The sequence below is a fragment of the Erigeron canadensis genome, chromosome 9 (genome assembly GCF_010389155.1).
Source record: "Erigeron canadensis isolate Cc75 chromosome 9, C_canadensis_v1, whole genome shotgun sequence".
Lineage (NCBI taxonomy): Eukaryota > Viridiplantae > Streptophyta > Magnoliopsida > Asterales > Asteraceae > Erigeron > Erigeron canadensis.
Genome location: NC_057769.1, coordinates 1,919,699 through 1,932,603, shown reverse-complemented (window position 1 = coordinate 1,932,603; position 12,905 = coordinate 1,919,699).

Here is a 12,905-nt window from a genome sequence, read left to right as displayed (position 1 = left end):
CCCCCCCGCGTACCGCCCCTGCAAACATCCTTTAATCATTAAAATAACTACAATGTCTTCTTTTATATCAACTACTTTTATATTGGTATATACTTCAAAACACTGTCTTTGATTAGTCAATTATGTGGGGAGGTTTTCAATTTCCTTATCTAAGTTCAAGAAAGAGATTGACCAATGCAATATGTTAGACATGACCTCTAAGTAAAACAAAACATAACCCATGTTTGCTGTACTAAAATAGTAAAATGTGCAAAATAGAGTTGTGTTATTATGAACTTTATATCTTTAGACTATAAAGGCTAACAGAACTTCAGAAACCATAAAAAATAGTTTATAGTTTTGCAAATAAACACCTTCAAGGTATTTTTGCAAAAAAATTTTAAAAAAAAAACTAATTTTCACTTTTTAAGAAGCTAATAAGCACCTTTTATTAAAAAAAAAAAAAAGTTTCGTTTAGACATTATATATCCTTATATATTATAAAAGTTAAAGAATGAATCAATTCTAAACCTAAATTATCTCTCTTCATAATAATATTAAATCCTCTTTTGTTTGTTAATTATGTATGAGTGTAAATGTGACCATCATCAATCAGTAAATGAAAACGCATTGGGTTATTTTGTTATTTAATTGTGTGGAAGCATTTAAGATGGGTGAGTCATTGTTAATAAGGACTTTTCATTTTTCCAATTCGGTTGGCAATGTGAGGAGTCTTTCTTAATTGTGTTATTATGTGGCTGCTAATGTTAAACACTTTTCATTTTGTAATGCATCATCAATTTTGAGTTGATCTGAAAGACATAATATTATGACAAAAATTGTTTCTTGGAAAGGACAAGAAGCCAGCCAACCTAGCCCATGCACTCTCGTGTACCTTAATGAAGTTTGTGAAGGTTCATCGGGTTCCATAATAGTGATTTTATGTCTATCCTTATCCTTATATATTATATAAAAGTTAAATCTTGAAGCAACTTGAAACTAAATAATCTCTCCTAATAATGATATTAACTTCTTTCTTTTTAACCTCATTATAATGATATTAACTTCTTTCTTTTAGATTCATAAATTAAGGTAATTCATGTTTTGATGATGATCCATATTTATAACAACCAACCGTTTGTATTTCTAACTTCTATGCAAATAATTATATTGATTACTTACAAAAAATTAAAAACACATACATGTTTCGGTTTATTCCATAACACATTATTTAACCAACTCTTTGCTTTTAAAAACAATACTTTTCACAAAACAACATCCATACAACACACGTTATCAAAATAACCATGGCAAAACACAACACCCCAAGTATGAGTGTTGTTGAGACAAAGATGGCAATGCAAAATCACATGTTTGACAACGACAAACACAAGTCTGGAGTCAATAATGTGATTCAGAACGTAACGAACAACAAGGAAACTTACATGGACGAAATCGCACGTCTCCAATCTCCGAGGAGGAATCCTAACGCCGCCGAAAATAAGTATATTATTTATCTTTGACAAAAAAGCGATTGGCTGGATCAAATCATTGTACAACTTAACACTGCCTCTTCCACTTTAACAACCATGCTTGACCATGCAGAATTCTGGCATGGCAATTTCGAGGATGAACAACCTGTAGGTTACCAGACTGATCCAGGTGAAGAGTACGCAACTCAACCCGTCGACGGTACAGAGTCTCCTGAACTCTATCGCTACATTCATCGTAATGACGGCGACAGTAGTGTCGATTCAGACTATTCTGAATATTCGTAATATTAAGTGTGTTTCACAGGGTATGTTTCACATGTCTAACTTCTTTTAAACAAAAATATGTTCGAGAGTGCCACATAGTAATGTACGTTAATATTTAATAAGACCAGCAATTTAATAACGAAAACAATTTTACATGGTGACAATACTCACCCGAGTACTACAATGCTTTACCCCAAAAAACATACATGATCACTTTCAACACTTTCACCCTATATAACGATCAATTCTTTCACGCAAACAATTACCGTTCATCATGGCCGTGCATAGCACGGGTTTTAAGCCCTCGTAAGTTAATAAACTAATTAGTGGGGCCTAAGTTCCAAAACAGTAATGAGTTTTGTTTGTACAGCCAATCCGGTTGCCTAGAAAGGAGGAATGGGGGTGTTTGTGGTTATTCGTTGGCGGTTCCCTTCCGGTAAGAGTTTCTTTTTTGTACGCCAAGAATGTGTGTAAGTGATTATGCCTCATTCTAGCCATTCTTCCCCCTATTTATAGGGGTTTCATGACTTATTCCCCAAGTAGTGTTTTCTTGGGTCGTGTATATCCCTTCCGAAAATAAGAGATTTGTTTTGATCTTCTTTCCTAGTGTACAGGATTCTTGATAGATACAAATCATTTCCTTGTTTACCGAAAGTAGAACGTACCCTTCAAGCGTACTCTGGGTTCTTGCCCCTGGGTGGGTACGTCATCAAGCCCCCCAGTCTAATGGGGTGACTCTGCGAAGATCATCGTATTAGACTTTCGCCCTGCACCTGCGATTCTTTTGAAAGTTCACGCAAAGTATAGGGTCTTTTTTGAAATTCCGTTGGTAGGTTTGGGGTATTTAATTTTTGCGAGATAGTGGGCGCGTATATCGAAAATCAAAACCTTGATCGACGACCTTGCCATTAAGTTGCCATATAAATATCTTTTTGTGGTTAATATCGATCCAAATTCTTCATCCGATCAAAATTATTTTGCTGCTTCTTTGAGAGAGAGAGTCGTCGTTTGCCCAAGGTACGATCTTTTTCCTCTGTTTTGTTTTTTGAATAAACCCTAGAATAAATGGCAAAACGTGGTATAACCGGTACCAAATCTGTTGTAGATGCCGACACTCTCCGGGATTTTGTTGATCAGTTTTTCCCTGGTCGCCATTCATCTTTCCGATTACCTACTCGTTCACAGAGTGCATTAAAACCCCCAAATGGGTTCGTTAGTATTTATGTGAAAACCTTCACTATGGGAAACCTAAGGTATCCGTTTCCTAGTTTTTTCCTTGAAATTTTGAAATACTATAAATGTCATATCTCTATGATGCATCCACTAGGCTGTGCTAGGATAATTGCCTTTGAGATTGTTTGTCGTGCTTACGGTGTTGAGCCATCCGTTACTCTATTTAGAAAGTTATTAAGTGTGTCCGCCGCTGGTGACTGGATTACCATTGCCAATAGGCCTGGTATCGAATGTGTTATTAAGGGCGGTGTAGAAATTCGTGATTGGAAGGATGAATTTGTGTTTATGCACCATAGCTTGTTACCTCAACACTGTGAGTCTTTGTATGAAAAATGTAGGCTTAAGGTTAAGAAGAAAGGGTTTTTTGGTGATCTTATCCCCGATGATGATTGTGGTGAGATTTATGATATTTTAGAAGAAGAGGGTTTTGTTGTTTACCCTTATCCAGATGGAATTTTGTTTAGGGCAGGTCTTATTCCTGTTCTGGCTTAAGGAGATGAAGAATTTAATGGTATGCCTCCATTATGTGATATTTATATTGTTGCTATATACCTTGTCATTGTGTTTCTTTTTGTTATTTGCAGAGATGTCTTATCTAAAGTTCGTTAAGAAAGGTGCCAAAGAGATCTCCCAAATGCCTACCCCCAATGCTTCTGGTGGCGGCAGTCGTGGTGAGAGGACTGGTGAGACTGGTGAGGTTGTTAGTCGGCCCCCTCCCATGCTTCAAGCTATTGATGTTGATTTGATCTCCGATGCTGGTAAGAAGAGGGTAAATGTTCTTCCCCCTGGTGGTTCTATTGGTGCCCGTTTGAAAAAAGCTAAGAATGCCGCTGCTAGTGCTCATGCCCCAACTGATGATATTGAAGAAGGAAATACAAAGCTTCGTGCCTCAAACAGGAAATCCAGGAAGTCTATACCTACAAAATACTCTCCCAGAAAAGGTAAGGATATTTGCCCCTACTGCTATTATTTTCCGTTTTCAGTACAATACTTATTTCTCCATTTGCTTTTGCAGAATTTTATGAATCGAATTGGGTATTCAGGTCCCAAATCCCCAAGCAAACCGCCGATGAAATAAGGTCAATAGAGCTCCTGGAGTTCTTGGCCTTATATGATGAAGATTGTGATGCACACAGTACCATGTTGACTGAGATGCGCTTCCGGTTTGAAGGAGTTGTGAAAACCTTGAAAGAGAGTACTCATAGGGAATCCTTGTTGAGTAATAATGTAATTGCTTTGGAGAAAAAGTTAGCAGATTATGGTGAAGATACCTCTGTTGGTGAAAAATTAAAAGAGAAGGAAGCTTTGTTGAAGTCCCAAGAATCCACCCTGTTTTCCAGGAATGAAGAAATTGCCAAATTAAAGACAGAATTGCAATCCAAATCCATTGAAAGTGCCCAAGTGTTGTCCCAATCCCAGGCTGACAAATTGTTAATCGAAGACCTTTCAAAACAATTGCAAGAATTAAGAGTTGACCGAAACAGGGTGATATCAGAGTATGTCCCTTTTGTGTGCAGGTCTCTGTTGGCGAACCCAGATGTGTTAAAAGCTGTTGGTGATGGTGTTTCAGCTAACCGTTTGGAAGAGAGGTCAAGGGTGCTGGAGGAGTTCAGCCAAGAGGGTCATGTTGATTTATCCTCCCGCCTTGATTATGATGCTAATGCCTCACAAAAAGTTGAGGCTGCTGCAAAGGAGTGGGAGGATGTTGAATTTCCAGTGATTGCTTCATTTTCTGCTCACCCTGATTTGTTTGTGGACCAACTTCTTGCTCTTGAATTCCGAACAATTTTAAATATTTGGCTATGTAGCCCTAGTTTGTAAGACAATATTATCTCCCCCAGCCCCCCAGTGTATTTGGGTTTCGTCTTTTGGACCTGCTGGTCAACTTGAACAATTTATCTTATGCATGCTTTTAGCTATATTATCTACATACCTTTTTTTTCAGGATTGCTTTTTCAGCAGCTTAGCATATATATATATATATATATATACATATATATCATAGGAGTATGATTTAAGTCGTCGGATTCTTCATCAGTTTTAGAATGATCGGATTCTTCATCCATTTTAAATCGTCGGATTCTTCGTCCGGTTTAAAGTAGTCGGATTCTTCATCCGTTTTAAATCGTTGGATTCTTCGTCCGGTTTAAAGTAGTCGGATTCTTCATCCGTTTTAAATCGTCGGATTCTTCATCTGGTTTAAAGTAGTCGGATTCTTCATCTGTTTTAAATCGTCGGATTCTTCATCCGGTTTAAAATAATCGGATTCTTCATCCAGTTTAAGGTAGTTTCAGTTCTTGGAGTTTTTTGTCCAGGCTATATGTTTATATACCTTTGTCGGTATTTTGTTGTATGCACGTGCTTTTTCAGTAGTTGGGCATATGTTTTGATAAAATCATAGGAGCATGATTTTTTAATGCCATTGCCTTTTTGGCATATTTAGGCATGTGTTTCACTATAATCATAGGAGTATGACTATTTCAATGTATTTTGCCATATTGGCTTTTCAAAATTATGTGTGTGAGGTTGCGACCCTTCTTCACCATAAATCATAAGTTTATTTGAACAAATTTATTGGAACAGAAAGTAATGCTAAATAGATAGACTTATTCTGCTTTAGAAGTGCCGTCTTCGAGTTCTGGGTCTTCTTGCTTTTGTATTTCCATTTCATGGAATGTTTTTGCAAGTTCCCCCTCTTCTCTGCCTAGCCTCCTTTTCTTTATTGACATACTTGTGCCTGTTCGTCCATGGACGCTTAGTGGTTCGTAACTTCCCCGGATGCTTGCGATCCCATCCTCCATTTGAAATTTGACCATGTTATGTATTACGGAGGGTATCATTCCAAATTTTTGGAGTGTTGGTCTTCCCAGGATTGCATTGTAGGGTGAGGATCCTTTGATTATCATGAACGTTAGCTCCTCTGTCCTCCTACGTGGTCCTGCAACAATGGTGACTGCGAGGGTAATTGTTCCCGCAGGTTGAGTTTTATTACCAGAGAAACTTATTAACCAAGTGCTTGGGGTGAAGACAAGATACGTAGGAGTGAGTTGTCCCCTGGGAACGCATGCTCGTAAAGTATATTGCAATCGCTTCCATCATCGATGTGGATCTTATCTACCCATCTTTCTTGCAGTATTGCTTGTATGGTTATTGGATCATCCGAGACATTTGTTCCTAATATTGGGGGGAATGAAATTTCTCCTACGTTCTGAATTAATGCATCGATTCCCCTTCTTTTCTCGACTTGTTTTTCCCTTCGTATTGTATAAATTGTTGCCTGGGTATTATTGTTTTTCTGCTCCCCAGAGTCTTCTATTTTTTGCTTTGGTTGCTGTCGAATTCCTTTCACCAGGTGTGCCAGTTTTCCTGTTTTAATGGCTTCATTGATTGCTTCCTCAGTTGCATACACGAGTTTGTATCGTGCCCTATATCATTGTGGAAATCACAATATTTGTCCTTATCTCTCCTTCCCCTTTCGCTTAATTTTGGTGGGATGGGGAATGTTTTCCCTACTGTCTCCGTGAGTAGTATTTCCTTTGGAGTCTTTGTCATGTCTGGGAGTGATATACTATAATCTTTTCTTTTTTCTTCCCTGTTATACGAGCTGTACCTTTGTTGGTCTTTGTTTGGTTGCCATTTTCCCTTTTTGTATCTTGTATCATCTAAATTACTTGCTCCAATTTCTTTTGTGTCTAGGAATTTGTGTGCTCTTTTCTTTCCTTCATCGAATGTTTCTGCTAAATCTGTATTTAAGCGTTCAACCAACTCTCTATTCCGACAACCATGTATTAGCCCAGAAACCCTTTGTGATTCTGGCAATCCTGTGATTTCTTGTGACTCCGCGGTGAACCTTTCTATGAAGTCCCTAGAGGTTTCATTTTCTCTTTGTTTGATGTTGTGGGCTGCCACATGTGTCTTCTTATGCTTCTTCTGTTGACAGAAGTGCGATAAAAACTTTGTTTTGAGTTCATCGAAGCTGTTTATCGATCCTTCCGTTAAGCTACCCAACCATTCTCTTGCATCACTCGTTAATCCCATTCTGAATGCTTTGCACGCCACTGGTTCGACCCAGTTTTGCATTTTTGCTGTTCCTTCGAATCTTTGCAAGAAGTCATCTGGGTCATCTTTGCCATTATACGTCCCTAGGTGGGTTGGGTATTTCATGTTTGCTGGCAATGGGTGGTTTCTTATCCATTCTGCAAATGGTGATCTTGTTGGCATTCTGCTAAGACTGAATGGTTTGAGTGTGTTTGGTAGGTATGCTTGCAAGGTTTGGTATGTGCTTGGTCCCCAGGTGTTTGTTCCGTAGGTGTTGAAGTTTGGACCCCCAGCCTGATAGTATTGCCCATACCTTGGTTATTGATTCCTGAATTGTTTAGGTAGTGATGGTTGTAATCCTGACCTGATTGAGGTCCTTTATTCTGATAATGTGTTCCTAGGACTTGGCCCGACATCTGGAATCCTTGTTGGGGTTGGTTTGGAGGAGGCCTTACTTGTACCTGCGGTGTGGTTTGATTTACTTGGGGGACGTAGGCTTGACCGTAACCCTGCGTTTGTGGACCTTGGGTGAAGTTTTGTGATCCTGGTATATTGGATGCTTGTGTATTGGTTGGGAAAAATTGGTTTTGGGAGTTTTGTTGGTACCCTGACATGTTTGTCCCTTGATCATAGTAACATGGGTTACTTGTTCCTTGTACCTGGTACTGCGGGAGTGAATTTGTCGATTACTGAGGGAAGTTGGTGTGCTGCGTATAATGCACATATCCTGGCGCATTATATTGCTGTCCTGGATTTGATATTCCTTGCGGGATGTTCTGGCCACCTTGGTTGTTTGAACCTGGGTTGGTTTGTCCTTGGGTGTTGGACCCTAGGTTACTTTGACCCTGGTTGTTTGACCCGAGGTTGACTTGTCCCTGGGTGTTTGGTCCTAGGATGCTTTGTACCTGGGTGTTTGACCCTAGGTTTCTTTGTACCTGGGTGTTTGACCCTAGGTTGCTTGGGTTTTGAGTATTATCTTGTGATCCCGCTGCATTGCTTGGCTGGTTATTGGTCATTTGCACTCTTGATCTTGGATCCATTGGTTGCCTACACCTTCCGCCTGGCGGTGTATCACCATCATACTCGTCATATTCTTCATCGAAATTGATTGCCCTTCCTGATAATTCTCCCGCGTCTTGGAGACGCCTTAGAGTGCTCAGGATGCTGGCGTAATTTTGTCGTATATATGCATCGTTGATCTGGGGTTGAGCCGACGTAGAGGCGTGTGTCACCCCTACTGATGAAGGTGTTATTGGTGTGCCGCCCTGATTTCGGTTTAGATCTATGCTTTCTCCCTCGAAACCAGGTGGCGGCCTATCTTCCTCGCTCATTCTTCTAGGTTTTAGGGTTTGGGAAAACAAAATTTTTTGCAAGTTTTGTTGTTCGGAGAATGTCTTGCGGATGGCGCCAATTGTTTGTACAGCCAATCCGGTTGCCTAGAAAGAAGGAATGGGGGTGTTTGTGGTTATTCGTTAGCGGTTCCCTTCCGGTAAGGCTATGCCTTTTGTACGCCAAGAATGTGTGTAAGTGATTATGCCTCATTCTAGCCATTCTTCCCCCTATTTATAAGGGGTTCGTGACTTATTCCCCAAGTAGGGTTTTCTTGGGTCGTGTATATCCCTTCCGGAAATAAGAGATTTGTTTTGATCTTCTTTCCTAATGTATAGGATTTTTGATAGATACAAATCATTTCCTTGTTTACGGAAAGTAGAACGTACCCTTCAAGCGTACTTTGGGTGCTTGCCCCTGGATGAGTACGTCATCAAGTTTTAATTCAGATATTCGTTTAATTTAATACGAGTAGTAGTAGTATGATAGTTTTTTCACCTTTTTGTTTTAGAAATAAGTAGCGAGGCCTAGGTGGGGTTTAAGCTAGCTAGTCTTGCTTATCAGTTAGGAATATGTAGTTTTTTATTATCTTATCCACAATTTTGATTAGGACATGAGAGTTCTGGTTTAGGAATAAACTTTTGTGTCATAACGCAGTTGAGACCTACATCCATGTATTATATTACACAAGTTGTCAACAAACCATACATTAACTTACAAGCTTTTAATTGACAAATTATTGTTAATATTACGAGTATTTAGGAAAAGCCTCTCTTTAGTGTACAGTGAACATTAAGAATTATTTTGTTTTAATCGTTAAACAATTTTGAGTCTTGAAAATTCAGTTATAACACCTTTTAATCTCCTCTTTTTTTAGGCTTTGAATAATCCGCTTCTTACAAAGTCTGCATCGAAATAATGTCACATGATACTTTTCAATAAAAATGAATAATTAGATGAACAAGCTTTCTAAAGATTTGATGAATACTTAATAAAATAGGTGTGTAAAAAATTGTATTAAACTTATCTCATTTTCACCCGTATTGTATTGTATTGTATCATGAACTTCTGACAGAGTTACATTGTACCTAAAGTAATACTCTATTTGGCAATAACAAGTTCAAATGGAAAAGAAAAACATTCTTTACAAAGATCCAAGCAAACGTAACAAACTCTTTTGCCATATTGCTTAAAGATTCTCCCCAAACAACCAATAATACTTTTGTCTATATCCACCAACCAATGATTAAATTTATAATCTTTGTATCCGCATTCCTATATCTAAATTAAAACTTATGAATATTTTTGCTACCCATTTAGCATACCTCATTTTACCACTTCTTTAAACAACTTATGAAGGACCACAACCATGATTCCTATTTATTTTCCGAAGACCTTTACTAGGAAAACTTACATAATCAAATATTTTGATGCAAAATATGTGACATATTGGTGGGACTTACTAATGAATATGAATGAGTACCATTATGGATGGTTTTAATTTATATTTGTAAGAAATTATTTATATGTTTTTGGCATACCAAACAAAGGAATATGTTAGGTGTTTAAGGTGTAGGACAAGCATAGCATACCTTTTATTATCCACACGAGGGGTTAGGGAACAAACCTTATCTTAACATCAATATACATTTCATCCATGGGTTTGTGATGTCAATGGCATATCTTCGCGTGGACCATTTTGATTTTTCTATAAGAAAAAGTGGGTGTGTTTACATTTAATGAGCCTATTCAATTTTGCTATTAGTTTGGTACTCGCATTACTTTATTTTATTTCAGAATTCTCATCATTTGTGGCATAAGCATCAAAATTTTTATAAAAATGATGATAAAGTTATCAATTATACTTTATAAAAATGAAAAAGATACGAGTATTATTTTTGAGTTGAATCTTGATGTCTTAAATCTTAATATATGCCCAAAGTAGACATTAATTAGATAATCTCTTTATTTTATTATATAAATGATGAACGTACATATATATTGATTAGCCTAGCTATAACATATTTTTTTTAAGGCTGAGGGTAACACCACCAGGTAAAAGTCAACCCGACCAAGGTATTAGCGGCGACGTCGCTGTTAATACTCTGACACTGACAGAGGGCCCGCTAATTTTTCGTTCAGATTTACCATTACAGACATGGGGACCCGCAGTATTAACGGCGACGTCGCCGCTAATACCCTCTGTGGTGAGGTTACACATTTTCCCCTGGTGGGGTTACACATCCCGTTTTTTAAATGTTAGTGGTCTTTGTAAGTCATTAAAGTTTGAGTTCAAATGATGGTGGTCTTCGTAGTAGATTAGTTTATTGACGTATATGCATCGATGGTGTTTGTTTATATTAAGGAAATGCCACCAAGTTAAAAAGTTAATTGCAGTTTAAGCAACTATGCTACACTGTTAACTTTAATTAATTGGTCTATTGGTTTTTTAAAAAGTATTTTATAAATTAAATGACTAAAGCTTTTGAAAAGCTCTTAAAAGCTTATGTCGAAAATAGCCAAAATGTATCATTCGTTTAGTTATTTTCTGACATGATATTTAAAGACTTTTAATTAATTAATACAACATATTGTAATAATGATAATGTAATCTAAAACAAATTGAAATTCAAATGTTATGGTCTTCATTATACATACCTAACTCTAAGGACCTAAACAAAGTTAATAGAATACTACATAAGAAAAAAGCTTATTACGCGAACTAGCTTCGATCATGTACCAACTTTTTTATTTTCATTCTCCGTTAGTAAATAAACAAAAAAATCTTTTCCATTCTTTTTTTTCCTTGTTTTTATTTTTTCATACCAAACACTCCATGTAACTGTTGATTACGTCAAACCCATATTGGTTTACCAAAACATTGCCACAAATAATAAAGGTTTATTGTTGCTCACTTGGTAATCCATCAAATCCTCAATTTCAGTCTCAGCCTTTAATTTCAACCTAACCTATAGCTCCAACTATTTTTATCAAATATACCTATAGCCTATTACGTTTGAATAAAAATCATTAATTGAGTGTTATTGCCTTATTGGTACATGTCTTGTTTTTTCAGGATACTTCAATTTGTTTTCAATAAACTTTAAATTATAGTGATTTTGTTTTTCTGTTTATGAAATATATTACGGGTATTACGATTTAGGAAAAAGTACATAGTAATTATTATACTAGTATGAGCATGGTATCCGCGCGTTGCGACGAATATCATTGACAAGACGTCTAAACAAAACTGCAGTAGAATACAGGTGTCCCTATTTTCACTGGTGATTTGGGTCTCATGGAGACGTTCCGCGGTGGTGGTGGTGTTGAACGAATGTGGAGGCGATGGACGGTGGAGGTGATGGTTGGGTTTTGAGGAAAGCAGTGGAGGTGTGTATGTATTTTTGTGGCAGAAAAAAAAACAATAGGGAGAACAAATGTAAGGAATAAAGGGAGAAATAAGGAGGGATAAAAGGGTAATATCGCATGTCCCAAATCTTGTAAACTTTCGACATGGATTGATAAATTTTAATAGGAAGTATAGATAATATAACAAAAACCTAATTTAGCATATAGATAGATGTGCATTTTTTAAAGTTAAAAATAACTTTATTAGTAAAGTTCATTGGATTATCATGACCTTTTAATTAGAATTAAAGGATTAAATTTAATATTCATATTTGAATGTTGACTTTTTATTTTAATATAATGATCTAAATACTTAACTTTACTAGTAAAAAATTAATATTAATTTTAAAAAATCTCAATCCATAGATAACTAGCACAATACCCGTACGTTGTTCTGGTTATACTTAATAAACAACCTTTTATAACTCACTCAACTCAACTTATACTTTCCAGCACCGGAAAATGCATACCTCTTTTACATGGTGTATGATTTATCTATTTTTTATTAGTCATTTTTTTTTTATAGATCTACAATACTTTTTTTTTTCAATTTAAATTTCACTATAAACTATCATAAACTTTAAGCCATCAACTGATTATTTTGGATAGGTTGAAAATCCTAAACATGCAATTTCATACTTTTAAGGTAATTTACTACATTTACAGGGATAAGTTGATGAAAGGGTTTTTTATATGCTAATAAGTAGATGAAAAACTTTTTATCACTGAAAAGCTAGCGCTTTTCATCAAAAGATTAATAATCCTTAATTCAAATACTCTTACACTAACTTAAAAAATATGTTTTATTAACATGACTTTATTCAACAATTTTAATCTAATATTATAAATTAATGATCTAATAATAATAAAAAGTAACTTATAGATAATGTCATTGGAGATGCATGCTCTAATACTCAAGTTATAACAGCCCATGAATGGACCTCATAAAATTCATGTCTCTAACATGTTACGAGTAGTTTAATAGTTGAAAGATGTGATTAAATTATGACAACCAAATTCATATATAAAGCAATTGCAAAACATCTAACTTTTTAAAAATTCTATAAAAATAAATATCTACTTCAATTACATTCTGTTAAAAAATTGTTATTTCAAACAATTATTATTACAATAACTTAGATTACTTGCTACCGTTATAAC